Raw genomic sequence first — 13,324 nt, 5'->3', positions numbered from 1 at the left:
CATAGTTAGAGGTTAACAAAGTGGGAAAAAAATTCAATTCTCATTACAATTGATAAGGATAACTAGGATAGGACTTCCAGTTCTCATACCTTGCCAAGAGCTTTATTAGTTATTATTTTAACTACTTGTTATTTTACATTACTTGTTCAACCCTTTTGAAAACCACAAAATATACCTTTGCATAACCAATAATAAGAACACCTCCCTGCAATTCCTTGAGAAGATGACCCGAGGTTTAAATACTTCGGTTATCAATTTCAAAGGAGTTTGTTACTTGTGACAACCAAAACTTTTGTACGAAAGGATTTTTTATTGGTTTAGAAACTATACTTACAACGCGATTATATTTTTAAAATTCTTTACCGATAGAAAATCCGTTCTTCAGAAGCCAAGGCTGGCCAGAGAATATATACATACATATACAAGTATCCCAAAATACCCAAAATATAGAAACAAGGCCCTAACTCTCCTTTAACCTCTATGAGGAACAAAATAATCAAATTTCTTGGTGAGTAAGCTAATTATATATATATATATATATATATATATATATATATATATATATATATATATATATATATATATATATATATATATATACACAAACTAATAAACAAAATATCCCGGGGACTTCTCTGCTTCAGGAATCTAGACGCCTAGTGATGAGCCTCTCGACCTGCATCTGAAAACAACAATACATTATGGGGGTGAGAACCGGAGATTCTCAGTATGGTAAAGGTGCCATGCAAATAATATATAAGGTCCTGGGAATGCCAGAGGTAATCCTAGAACTCCAACATACAGTTATAAAACATAAACTCTAAGTAAAAACCATAAAAAGAGGTATGTGACCTAAGTATCCTAAACTTACTTACTTTAAACCTAACATTAACACCTAACCAATCCACTCTTCCTCCGATCCTCCATCACCCCTGATTCAGCAGAGACAAGCAACCAAACAATTTCACGCACAAGTAGGAAACAGATAGTGCAAGTAGCAAATATAACAGGTATCATGATATATATTCACTTAGGCAATCCCAGGTAATGCATAACACACAAAACAAAGAAATGCACATGATGTATGCCTGTCCTATGGCTGATGAGGCTCATTTGTCGGTTATCCAGCCGACCCGACAAGTCCAAAAACCTTAGACGGTCCCTCGTCGTGCATCCCCATGAGTCTATGCATAGATTTCTCATTCTTTCATCATTCACACAATCATTCATTTGTATATCACTCAATGGGAGATATCCATTCCCGGAAATTTATATGTGCCTGATCATCCTTACGACGTAGGGTCAACAGAGTATCGAATTTCAACTTGAAACACGTGGTGGCAAGCCATGGTTCTGTTACCCAGTGAAACTCGTATCTCAGATATCATTAATTCATAAGCCGTTTAATATTCATAATCATTATATAATCATTCATCATAGCCATTGCATCATAACTTCATATAATATCTACCTCTTTTTCTTACAACTCCTCATGTTTATCCCTTTCTTCATTCCCAAGTTACCTTATTTTCCTAGCTTCAACTAGCTACTAGACTTAGTACTATACCTTATGTCTAAAGAGATAAAAATGGAGGTTTACAAGTAAAAAAATTTGGTTTAAAACGCAAAAATCCAGTTTTGCAGGAAGCAGGGGCCACGCGTGTGCGTGGGTCATGAGTACGCATAGGTGAGAACATCATGTCACGCGTACGCGTGGAACATGCGTACGCGTGGTCATGCATGTTGGCTTATCACGGGCACGCATGGGCTAATCGCACATACGCAGTTTAAAGTTCCAGCCACGCGTACGCATGAGCATACGCTATTAAAAAAACATAGTTCATTCAGAAAGCTGCATAATGCCCTGTATCCACCTGCATAACACATAATTTACACCTAAACTTTCGACGTCCATAACTTTTGCTACAAAATTCCATTTTTCCCAAAATTTATATCGTTCAAAAGCTTGCAAACTATCTTTGAGTTGAAACAAATTCCACTTCCAACCAAAATATGAGGCTCCAGTTATGAACCAACTAAGTTTGGCCGAAAACCAAGTTTTTCAAAAAAAACTTCAAACCTCATTTTCTTTTCAAAATTCATTCCCACTGAATTCAACACATTTATATCCATCAATATATTTACCCTCAACAATAGCACAACAATCCTTAGCTCATTAACATCTCATTTCAATCCAACTTTACAAGTTTTAATCACAAACTAACATATTATTCTATATATACATATTGTCATCATCATGAAATTCTTCAACCATCATCACATCATTATTCATTATATCAATACCAACAAATTCAAATAAATATCACTCTATCTCAACCATATCATTATATTGCCATGATCACAAATCCTCCATCCATCATCATTAACCAACCAACAAGCAACAAACCACAAAATTACATCATCATACATCAACTCCAATAAACTCATATTCATTAATTCCAACACCAACATCCACAACAAAACCGAAACCTAACCTTGTTCAAGGTGTATCAACAAAACACTAAGCCATTTACATATTCAAATATTCATTCCTATCCTACGTTCATCTAGCCTAAGTTTTCATAGAGCATTACATATTAAATGCACGAAAGCTAAACCATACATGGCCGATCACCATGTTTGGTCCAAGACAGCCACACTAGTCACACAAACAGCCTCACAAGCTTGAGAAATGAATCAAAACCTTAGCACCAATCTTCCACCAAGCCTCCAAATGTCCACAATTCAGTTCCAATATATATATATATATATATATATATATATATATATATATATATATATATATATATATATATACTTAATTCACACCTATTACATATGTATACTTCAATTTCAGAATTCACATAATAAGATAAAAAAATTGGCTTAGGTTTAGGTGATCCTTACCGCACCCATACACTAGCAACTCAAACCCGATAAGCTCCGCAAGCTAAATCGAACCTAGAACACCGAATTAAAAAAATCTCACTACAAAGGCTCAATTTCAAGAATCAAAAGGGGATAGAGAATATGAGATGGAATTGTGGCTTATCCTTGAAATTGATCCGATAGAAACGTAGAGCTGGACGCATGGTCGCAAACGGTGCAGTGATCGGAGCTCGAACGGAAAAGTTATGGTGGATGGAAGTGGGAGTTAGGTTTTGGTCTTTACCTTTATTCTTCCATGGCTGCTGGAACGAAATGAAGAATGGAAGGAAAGTGATGAGTTGAAGCTCATTTAAGTAATGGGTCCGGTTGGGCCCATGGGCCCGGTTCGGTCCCTCTGGCCCAATTTTAGGCCAAATTTTTCGAAATTATTGTCAAAATTCTTGTTTTGAAGAGCTATACCCTATTTTGATATTATATTTATACATTTAAATTTTCTAATTAATATTCAATTTATTGACTAATTATTCGCTAATTTTACGGGGTTTATATTCTACCCACCTAATTAGGAATTTTGCCCTCAAAATTCATATTCAATTATCTAAAAAGAGGTGTGGGTAGTCCTTCGGCATATTTCGAGTTTTTTAAGCTGACCTCATTACTCGAAACGTCGATCTCCTTTCATTTAAACTGGCTTAGGTTGTAAGACATGAATTTGTTTTAGAAGTATATTTCAGAAGTTACGAAATATGGAGTACGTCTTATAGGTTCGAAAGGTATGGCAGAAAACTATTTGGCACATCACTGACCATCAATACTCTCCAAAAATTGAAATGGACTAACTTAGCGGGGTTTAACTTCTTATAAATTGCGTTGGAAAGTAGACATCTTGGGTTTTCCAGCAATTTATAATAGTTCATACTTTGCTTGAGATTTGATGGATCAAAATGGCGTCCAAACTCCCATTAGAGACCCTTTTCTAGCGTAAAACACCAGAACTGGCACCAGAACTGGAGTTAAACGCCCAAACTGGCATCCAAGCTGGCATTTAACTCTAGAAAAGGCCTATGCACATGTAAAGCTCAATGCTCAGCCCAAGCACACACCAAGTGGGCCCAGAAATGGATTTCTGCACTATCTGCACTTAGTTACTTATTTTCTGTAAACCTAAGTTACTAGTTTAGTATAAATAGCACTTTTTCCTATTGTATCATTTTTAGACGGGGATATCTTTGGATTATCTTTTGATCTTTTGATCACTTTGAGGGAGGCTGACTATTCGGCCATGCCTAGACCTTTCTCTCTTATGTATTTTCCAACGGTGGAGTTTCTACACCTCATAGATTAAGGTGCGGAGCTCTGCTGTTCTTCATGAATTAATGCAAGTACTATTGTTTTTATTTCAATTCACGCCTACTCCTTCTCCAAGATATACTCTCATACTTAATTTAGTTAAGTCAGAATGAAGGGGTAACACATGACAATCACCCACTATCTTTGTTACTCGCTTAGCCAAGATCCGCATGCCTGACAACCACAAGCGGTCTATATGATGTTCAACGTAGTCATTGGACGACAGTCAGAATATAGTCTCTTGGGTCTCTGATCCATAAACTAAGTCCGTGAGGTTAGAACCTTCGTGGTATAGGCTAGAACCAATTGGCAGCATTCCTGAGATCCGGAAAGTCTAAACCTTGTATGTTGTATTCCGAGTAGGATCTGGGAAGGGATGATTGTGACGAGCTTCAAACTCATGAATGTTGGGTGCAGTGATAGTGTGCAAAAGGATAGAGAGATCCTATTCCGACACAAGTGAGAACCGACAGATGATTAGTTGTGCGGTAGTTGTGCTTGGTATTTTTCATCCGAGACAAGAAATCCGATAGTTGATTAGCCGTACAGAAACCATAGCCTGGACCATTTTCACTGAGAGGATCATACAGCTTGCCATGGAAGGGAGCACGCGTGATTGGATGAAGACAATAGGAAAGCAGAGGTTCAGAAGCAACAAAGCATCTCCAAACGCTTATCTGAAATTTCCACCTTTGAATTACATAAGTATCTTTATTTTAATTTAAGTTTTATTTATCTTTCAATTATCAAAAATCATAACCAATTGAATCCGCCTGACTAAGATTTACAGGATGACCATAGCTTGCTTCAAGTCGGCAATCTCCGTGGGACCGACCCTTACTCGCGTAAGGTTTTATTACTTGGACAACTGGTGCACGAAAATTACACTTACACTATGTAATTCCGCACAACTAACCAGCAAGTGCACTGGGTCGTCCAAGTAATACCTTACGTGAGTAAGGGTCGAATCCCACAGAGATTGTTGGCGTGAAGCAAGCTATGGTTATCTTATTAATCTTAGTCAGGATACCAATAGGGTTCTTTAGTTTCAATTGTAAAAGGTGAAAATTTTACACAGTAATGGAGAATATGTTGGAGTTTTGGAGATGCTTTGTCTTCTGAATCTTTGCTTTCCCCCTATCTTCTTCTTCACGCACGCAGTTCCTCCTATGGAAAGCTGTGTGTTGGTGGATCACCGTTGTCAATGGCTACCATCCCTTCTCTCAGTGAAAATGGTCCAATACGCTGTCACCGCACGGCTAATCATCTGTCGGTTCTCGATCATGTCGGAATAGGATCCATTGATGCTTTGCGTCTGTCACTACGCCCAACACTCGCGAGTTTGAAGCTCATCACAGTCATCCAATCCCTGAATCCTACTCGGAATACCACAGACAAGGTTTAGACTTTCCAGATTCTCAAGGATGCTGCCAATGGATTCTAGCTTATACCACGAAGATTCTGATTAAGGAATCCAAGAGACATTCATTAGATCAAAGGTAGAATGGAGGTGGTTGTCAGGCACGCGTTCATAGATTGAGAATGGTGATGAGTGTCACGGAACATCACCTTCATCATGGTTAGGTACGAATGAACATCTTAAAGAAAAACAAGCGTGTTTGAATAGAAAATAGAAATAATTGCATTAATTCATCGAGACGCTGCAGAGCTCCTCACCCCCAACAATGGAGTTTAGAGACTCATGCCATCAGAGAATACAAAGTTCAGATCTAAAAATGTCATGAGGTACAAAATAATTCTTTAAAAGTTGTTTAAATACTAAACTAGTAACCTAGGTTTACAGAAAATGAATAAACTAAGATAAATAGTGTAGAAATCCACTTCCGGGGCCCACTTGGTGTGTGTTGGGGCTGAGACTTGAGCTTCTCACGTGCCTGGGCTGTTTCTGGAGTTAAACGTCAGGTTGTAACCTGTTTCTGGCATTTAACTCCAGAATGCAACATGGAACTGGTGTTAAACGCCAGTTTACGTCATTTATCTTCGAGCAAAGTATGAACTATTATATATTGCTGGAAGCCCTGGATGTCTACTTTTCACCCCAATTGAGAACGTGCCAATTGGACTTCTGTATCTCCAAGAAATCTATTCCGAGTGCAGGGAGGTCAGAATCCAACAGCATCAGCAGTCCTTTTTCAGCCTAAATCAGATTTTTGCTCAGCTCCCTCAATTTCAGCCGGAAAATACCTAAAATCACAGAAAAATACACAAACTCATAGTAAAGTCCAGAAATATGAATTTTGCCTAAAAACTAATAAAAATATACTAAATACTAGCTAAAATATACTAAAAACTATATGAAATTATCCCCAAAAAGCGTATAAAATGTCCGCTCATCACAACACCAAACTTAAATTGTTACTTGTCTTCAAGCAACTAGATAAATAAAATAGGATAAAAAGAAATCAAGATGCAATAGTATCTCAGAGTTTTAAGTGAAGCTCATATTCTAATTAGATGAGCGGGACTAGTAGCTTTTTGCTTCTGAACAGTTTTGGCATCTCACTTTATCTGTTGAAATTCAAAATGATTGGCATCCATAGGAACTCAAATTTCAGATAGTATTATTGATTCTCCTAGTTTAGTATGTTGATTCTTGAACACAGCTACTTTATGAGTCTTGGTCGTGGCCCTAAGCACTTTGTTTTCCAGTATTACCACCGGATACATAAATGCCACAGACACATAACTGGGTGAACCTTTTCAGATTGTGACTCAGCTTTGCTATCGTCCCCAATTAGAGGTGTCCAGAGTTCTTAAGCACGCTCTTTTGCTTTGGATCACAACTTTAACCACTCAGTCTCAAGTTTTTCGCTTGGACCTGCATGCTACAAGCACATGGTTAGGGACAGCTTGATCTAGCCACTTAGGCCTTGATTTACTTCCTTGGGCCCTCCTATCCATTGATGCTCAAAGCCTTGGATCCTTTTCACCCTTGCCTTTTGGTTTAAAAGGCTATTGGCTTTTTCTACCTCTTTTTCTTTTCTCTCTTTTTTTCACTGCTTTTTCTTACTTCAAGAATCAATTTCATGATTTTTTAGATCAGCAATAATATTTCTCTTGTTCATTATTCTTTCAGGAGCCAACAATTTTAATATTCATAAAATTTAATATAAAAAATATGCACTGTTCAAGCATTCATTCAGAAGACAAAAAGTATTGCCACCACATATAAATAATTAGAATTTTCCTTATTAAGAACTCGAAAAAAATATTGCCTCTTTATTCTAAAAATCTACTATTTTATTCATGTTTGATGATAATGAGAAAAATAAATTATAGCTTAATTGGAGATAAAATCAAAATAGATATACTAATTACTACTACTCATATATAACTTCTAAGGTAAATTCCTATAAGAACAACTATCACAGAGTTAAGGCTAAGATTAGGACTCAACAACCTTTATTTTGGGAGGTGGATGCTCCTTTAATCTGTGGGGTGCTTGGCCCTTCAAGAGATAGCTTCTGACGCTTCAGTTGCCTCAGTTCACGCCCTTGCTCTTCTTGTTCCCTAAGCAATTTGCAAAGCATGCTATTTTGATTTTGCTGTTCTTCCTTCAGTTGCTCCATAGCTTCTTGCAACTTGGTGACAGATACTTCAAGACGCTCCTAGTATTCAATTTGAGGGATTTTCGGGAGGAACTCCTGTGCTTTCCTCTTGATGGGGTCATCCTGCACTTGTTGTCCTTCCATTGACTTTTTGGTGATTGGTCGCTCAACTGAGATATACTCAGTTACCCCTATCTTCACCCCAGCATCTTTACATAGCATAGAGATTAAGCTTGGATAAGCCAATTTGGCATCTTTGGAGTTCTTGTTTGCAATTGTGTAAAGTTCACAAGAAATCAGCTAATGAACTTCCACTTTTTTTCCCAACATAATGCAATGGATCATTACTGCTCTTTTGATGGTGACTTCAGAGCGGTTGCTAGTGGGCAGTATAAAACGCCCAATGAAGTCCAGCCAGCCTCTGGCGACTGGTTTGAGATCTTCTCTCTTGAGTTGATTTGGGACACCCTTTGTGCTGGTTGTCCACTTGGTTCCAGGGAGGCATATGTCCTCTAGAATTTCGTCCAAGCCCTTATTTGTTCTCATCATTCTCATATTAAAGGAGTCTGGGTCATCCTTTAGCTGAGGTAGTTTAAAGATCTCCCTGATTTTGTCAGGGTGAAGGTGAACAATCTTTCCTCTGACCAGAGTTCGATAGTCATAGAAGGCGGCTCCAGCTAATCTCTGCCTGTCTGTTTGCCACAGATTAGAGTAGAATTCTTGAACTATGCTCCTTCCTACCTTTGTTTCAGGATTAGCTAGGATTTCCCAGCTCCTGTTTCGAATTTGCTCTTGGATCTCCGGATATTCATCTTCTTTAAGATCAAATTTGACTTCCGAGATCACTGACCTTAGACCCATTATTTTGTAGTAATGGTCTGAATGTTCTTTGGTTAAGAACTTCTTTTGATTCCAAAGTGGTTTTGGAATATTCTCTTTCTTGCCTCTTGGAGTGGTTTGTCTTCCCTTAGGAGCCATGATCTTAGTGGGTATGGCTTAATAATCACGGATAAACACACCAAACTTAGAGGTTTGCTTGTTCTCAAGCAAAAGAAAGGAAAGGAGAGGGATAGAAGAAGAGCTAATTTCGAATTGTGGAGGAGAGGAGAGAGGTCGAACGTGGATTTAAAAGGGAAAGGTGGGTGGGTTTTCGAAAATTTTGAAAAGATAAGATAGAAGATATGATTTGTAAAAGATAAGTTTGATGGGAAAAAGATGTAATTTTAAATTTGAAATGTTATGAAAGATATTTGAAAAAGATAAATCTGAATTTTGAAAGGAGGATATGATGAATTAATTAAAAAAATTTAAAAAGATAATTGAGTTTTGAGAAAGATTTGAAAAGAAGTTTGAGAGGATTTGAAAAGGATTTGTGTTTATGAATTAAGATACATTTGATATTTTTGAAAAAGGATTTGAAAAATTAGGATTAAAAATTTTTGGAATTGAAGTTTGGAATATGAGAGTTTGTAACATGTTTGTGCAAGAAATCATGGATTGAAACATAAAAAATGGAAAAAGTTTGAATTGAAAACGAATTTTCCTCCTTCCCACAATCCTGGCGTTAAACGCCCAAACGCTGCTTGTTTTGGGCGTTTAACGCCAGGATTGTGGGGAGGAGGAAAATTCGTTTTCAATTCAAACTTTTTCCATTTTTTATATAAACGCCCATTTGTAGCTTCTCCTGGGCGTTCAACGCCCAGCTGTTGCTTCCAGCTGGTGTTAAACGCCAGCAACTCCTTTGTCACTGGGCATTTTTCTGAACGCCCAGGACGCTGTAAATTTGGCGTTAAACGCCCAGAAGATGCTTCTTTCTTGCGTTTAACGCCCAGATAGCTATCTCTACTGGCGTTGAACGTCCAGTAGATGCTTCTTTTGGGCGTTCAACGCCCAAAACAGCTCTTACTGGCTTTTTCGCACCAGTGACCTTCTTTTTGCTGTTTTATCCTTTGAATCCTTTTGTGACTCTGTGAACTCATGCAATTGCCATTTTACCTTGAAGAAAATTAATATGAACCTATAAAAATCAATTAATTGAAAAATAAGCTTTGTTAATGGCTGGGTTGCCAGCCAGCAAGCGCTTCTTTATTGTCTTTAGCTGGACTATTACTGAGCTTTAATCAAGTCTCAGTTTTGAGCATTCTTGCTCAAAATTGCTTTCAAGATAATGTTTGACTCTCTGTTCATTAACAATGAACTTTTTCTTGGAATCATTATCCTGAAGCTCTACGTATCTATATAGTGACATCTTGTAATCACATATGGTCCTCTCCACTGGGATTTTAATTTTTCGGGGAATAATTTGAGCCTGGAATAAAACAGCAGAACTTTCTGCCCTGGCTCAAAGACTCTGGATGACAACTTCTTATCATGCCATATTTTTGCTTTCTCTTTGTAAATTTTTGCATTTTCGAAAGCATTGAGTCTGAATTCCTCTAGCTCATTTAACTGGAGCAATTATTTTTCTCCAGCTAACTTGGCATCAAGGTTTAGGAATCTGGTTGCCCAATAGGCCTTATGCTCCAGTTCCACTGGCAAGTGACAGGCTTTTCCATACACAAGCTGGTATGGAGAAGTTCCTATAGGAGTCTTGAATGCTGTTCTGTATGTCCACATAGCATCATCCAAGCTTCTTGCCCAATCCCTTCTATGGTTAATCACATTCTGTTCCAGGATTCTTTTAAGTTCTCTATTAGAGACTTCAGCTTGCCCATTTGTCTGTGGATGATATGGAGTAGCTACCATGTGGCTAACTCCATATCGAACCAAAGCAGAGTAAAGCTGTTTATTACAGAAATGAGTGCCCCCATCACTGATTAGTAATCTAGGGATACCAAATCTGCTGAAGATGTATTTCTGGAGGAATTTCAGCACTATCTTAGTGTCATTAGTGGGTGTTGCAATAGCTTCCACCCATTTGGATACATAATCCACTGCCACCAGAATATAAGTGTTTGAGTATGATGGTGGGAAAGGCCCTATGAAGTCAATACGACATACATCAAACAACTCAATCTCCAAGATCCCTTGTTGAGGCATGGCATAACTGTGAGGCAGATTGCCAGATCTTTGGCAATTGTCACAATTAAGTACAAACACTCGGGAGTCTTTATAGAGAGTAGGCCAGTAGAAGCCACATTGGAGGACTCTTATGGCTGTTCGCTCACTTCCAAAATGTCTTCTATACTGTGATCCATGGCAGTGCCAGAGGATCTTTTGTGCTTCTTCTTTAGGCACACATCTACGGATTACTCCGTCTGTACATCTCTTGAAGAGATATGGTTCGTCCCAAAGATAGTATTTTACATCCATGATCAATTTTTTGATTGCTGCCTACTGTACTCTTTGGGTATGAATCTCACTGCCTTGTAGTTTGCAATGTCTGCAAACCATGGCACTTCCTGGATGGCAAAGAGTTGCTCATCCGGAAAGTTTTCAGAGATCTCAGTAAGAGGGAGGGACACCCCTTCTACTGGTTCTATTCGGGACAGGTGATCTGCTACTTGGTTTTCTGTCCCTTTTCTGTCTCTTATTTCTATATCAAACTCTTGCAGAAGCAACACCCATCTTATGAGTCTGGGTTTTGAATCCTGCTTTGTTAGTAGATATTTAAGAGCAGCATAGTCAGTGTACACAATCACTTTTGATCCTACTAAATAAGATCTGAACTTGTCAATGGCATAAACCACTGCAAGTAACTCTTTTTCCGTGGTTGTGTAGTTCTTCTGTGTGTCATTTAAAACATGACTGGCATAATAAATGACGTGCAGAAGCTTGTCATGCCTTTGTCCCAATACTGCACCAATGGCATGGTCGCTGGCATCACACATTAGTTCAAATGGTAATGTCCAGTCTGGTGCAGAGATAATTGGTGATGTGACCAGTTTAGCTTTTAGAGTCTCAAACGCCTGTAGACATTCCTTATCAAAGATAAATGGCATGTCAGCAGCTAGCAGATTACTCAGAGGTTTGGTGATTTTTGAAAAATCTTTTATAAACCTCCTATAGAATCCTGCATGCCCTAGAAAGCTTCTGATTGCCTTGACATTGGCAGGTGGTGGTAATTTTTCAATTACCTCTACCTTAGCTTGATCCACCTCTATTCCCTTGTTCGAAATTTTGTGCCCAAGGACAATTCCTTCAGTCACCATAAAGTGACATTTTTTCCAATTTAAAACTAGGTTAGTCTCTTGGCACCTCTTTAAAACAAGTGCTAGATGGTCAAAATAGGAGATGAATGAGTCTCCAAATACTGAAAAGTCATCCATGAAGACTTCCAGAAATTTTTCCACCATATCAGAGAAAATAGAGAGCATGCACCTTTGAAAGGTTGCAGGTGCATTGCACAGACCAAATGGCATCCTTCTGTATGCAAATACTCGGATGGACATGTGAATGCTGTTTTCTCTTGATCCTGGGAATCTATTACAATTTGATTATAACCTGAATATCCATCCAAGAAGCAGTAGTATTCATGACCTGCTAGTCTTTCTAGCATCTGGTCTATGAATGGTAAAGAAAAATGATCTTTTCTGGTAGCTGTATTGAGCCTTCTATAATCAATACACATACGCCACCCTGTAACTGTTCTTGTAGGAACTAGTTCATTTTTTTCATTATGAACCACTGTCATGCCACCCTTCTTAGGGACGACTTGGACAGGGCTTACCCAGGGGCTATCAAAAATAGGATAAATAATCTCAACCTCTAGTAATTTAGTGACCTCCTTCTGCACCACCTCCTTCATGGCTGGATTCAGTTGCCTCTGTGGTTGAACCACTGGCTTAGCATCACCCTCCAATAGGATCTTGTGCATCCATCTAGCTGGGCTAATGCCCTTAAGATCACTGATGGACCACCCAAAAGCTGTCTTGTGTGTCCTTAGCACTTGAATTAGTGCTTCCTCTTCCTGTGGCTCTAAGGTAGAGCTTATGATTACAGGAAAGGTATCACCTTCTCCCAGAAATGCATATTTTAGGGATGGTGGTAATGGTTTGAGCTCGGGTTTGGGAGGTTTCTCCTCTTCCTGAGGGATTTTCAGAGGTTCTATTATTCTCTCTGGTTTCTCCAGATCAAGCTGAACATCTTTAAAGATATCTTCTAACTCTAATTCGAGACTTTCAGTCATATTGACCTCTTTTACTAGAGAGTCAATAATATCAATGCTCATGCAGTCGTTTGGGGTGTCTGGATGCTGCATAGCTTTGACAACATTCAACTTAAACTCGTCCTCATAACTGGACGTCAATTAAAGTTCGTCCAGTTGTTAGGAAAGGTCTTCCTAGAATGAGAGTTGCACTCTTGTGCTCCTCTGTTTCCAGCACCACAAAGTCAGTGGGAAAGACAAATGGGCCAACCTTGACAATCATGTCTTCAATCACGCCTTTTGGGTATTTAATGGAGCCATCAGCAAGTTGGAGACATATCCGGGTTGGTTTGACTTCTTTAGTCAAACCAAGCTTTCTGATAGTAGATACAGATATTAGGTTGATACTTTCCCCAAGATCACATAGAGC

The sequence above is a fragment of the Arachis hypogaea genome, chromosome 1 (assembly GCF_003086295.3).
Source record: "Arachis hypogaea cultivar Tifrunner chromosome 1, arahy.Tifrunner.gnm2.J5K5, whole genome shotgun sequence".
In the NCBI taxonomy this organism is placed as follows: Eukaryota; Viridiplantae; Streptophyta; class Magnoliopsida; order Fabales; family Fabaceae; genus Arachis; species Arachis hypogaea.
The sequence above is the reverse complement of the archived record's forward strand: the minus strand, read 5'-3'. Positions refer to the sequence as shown.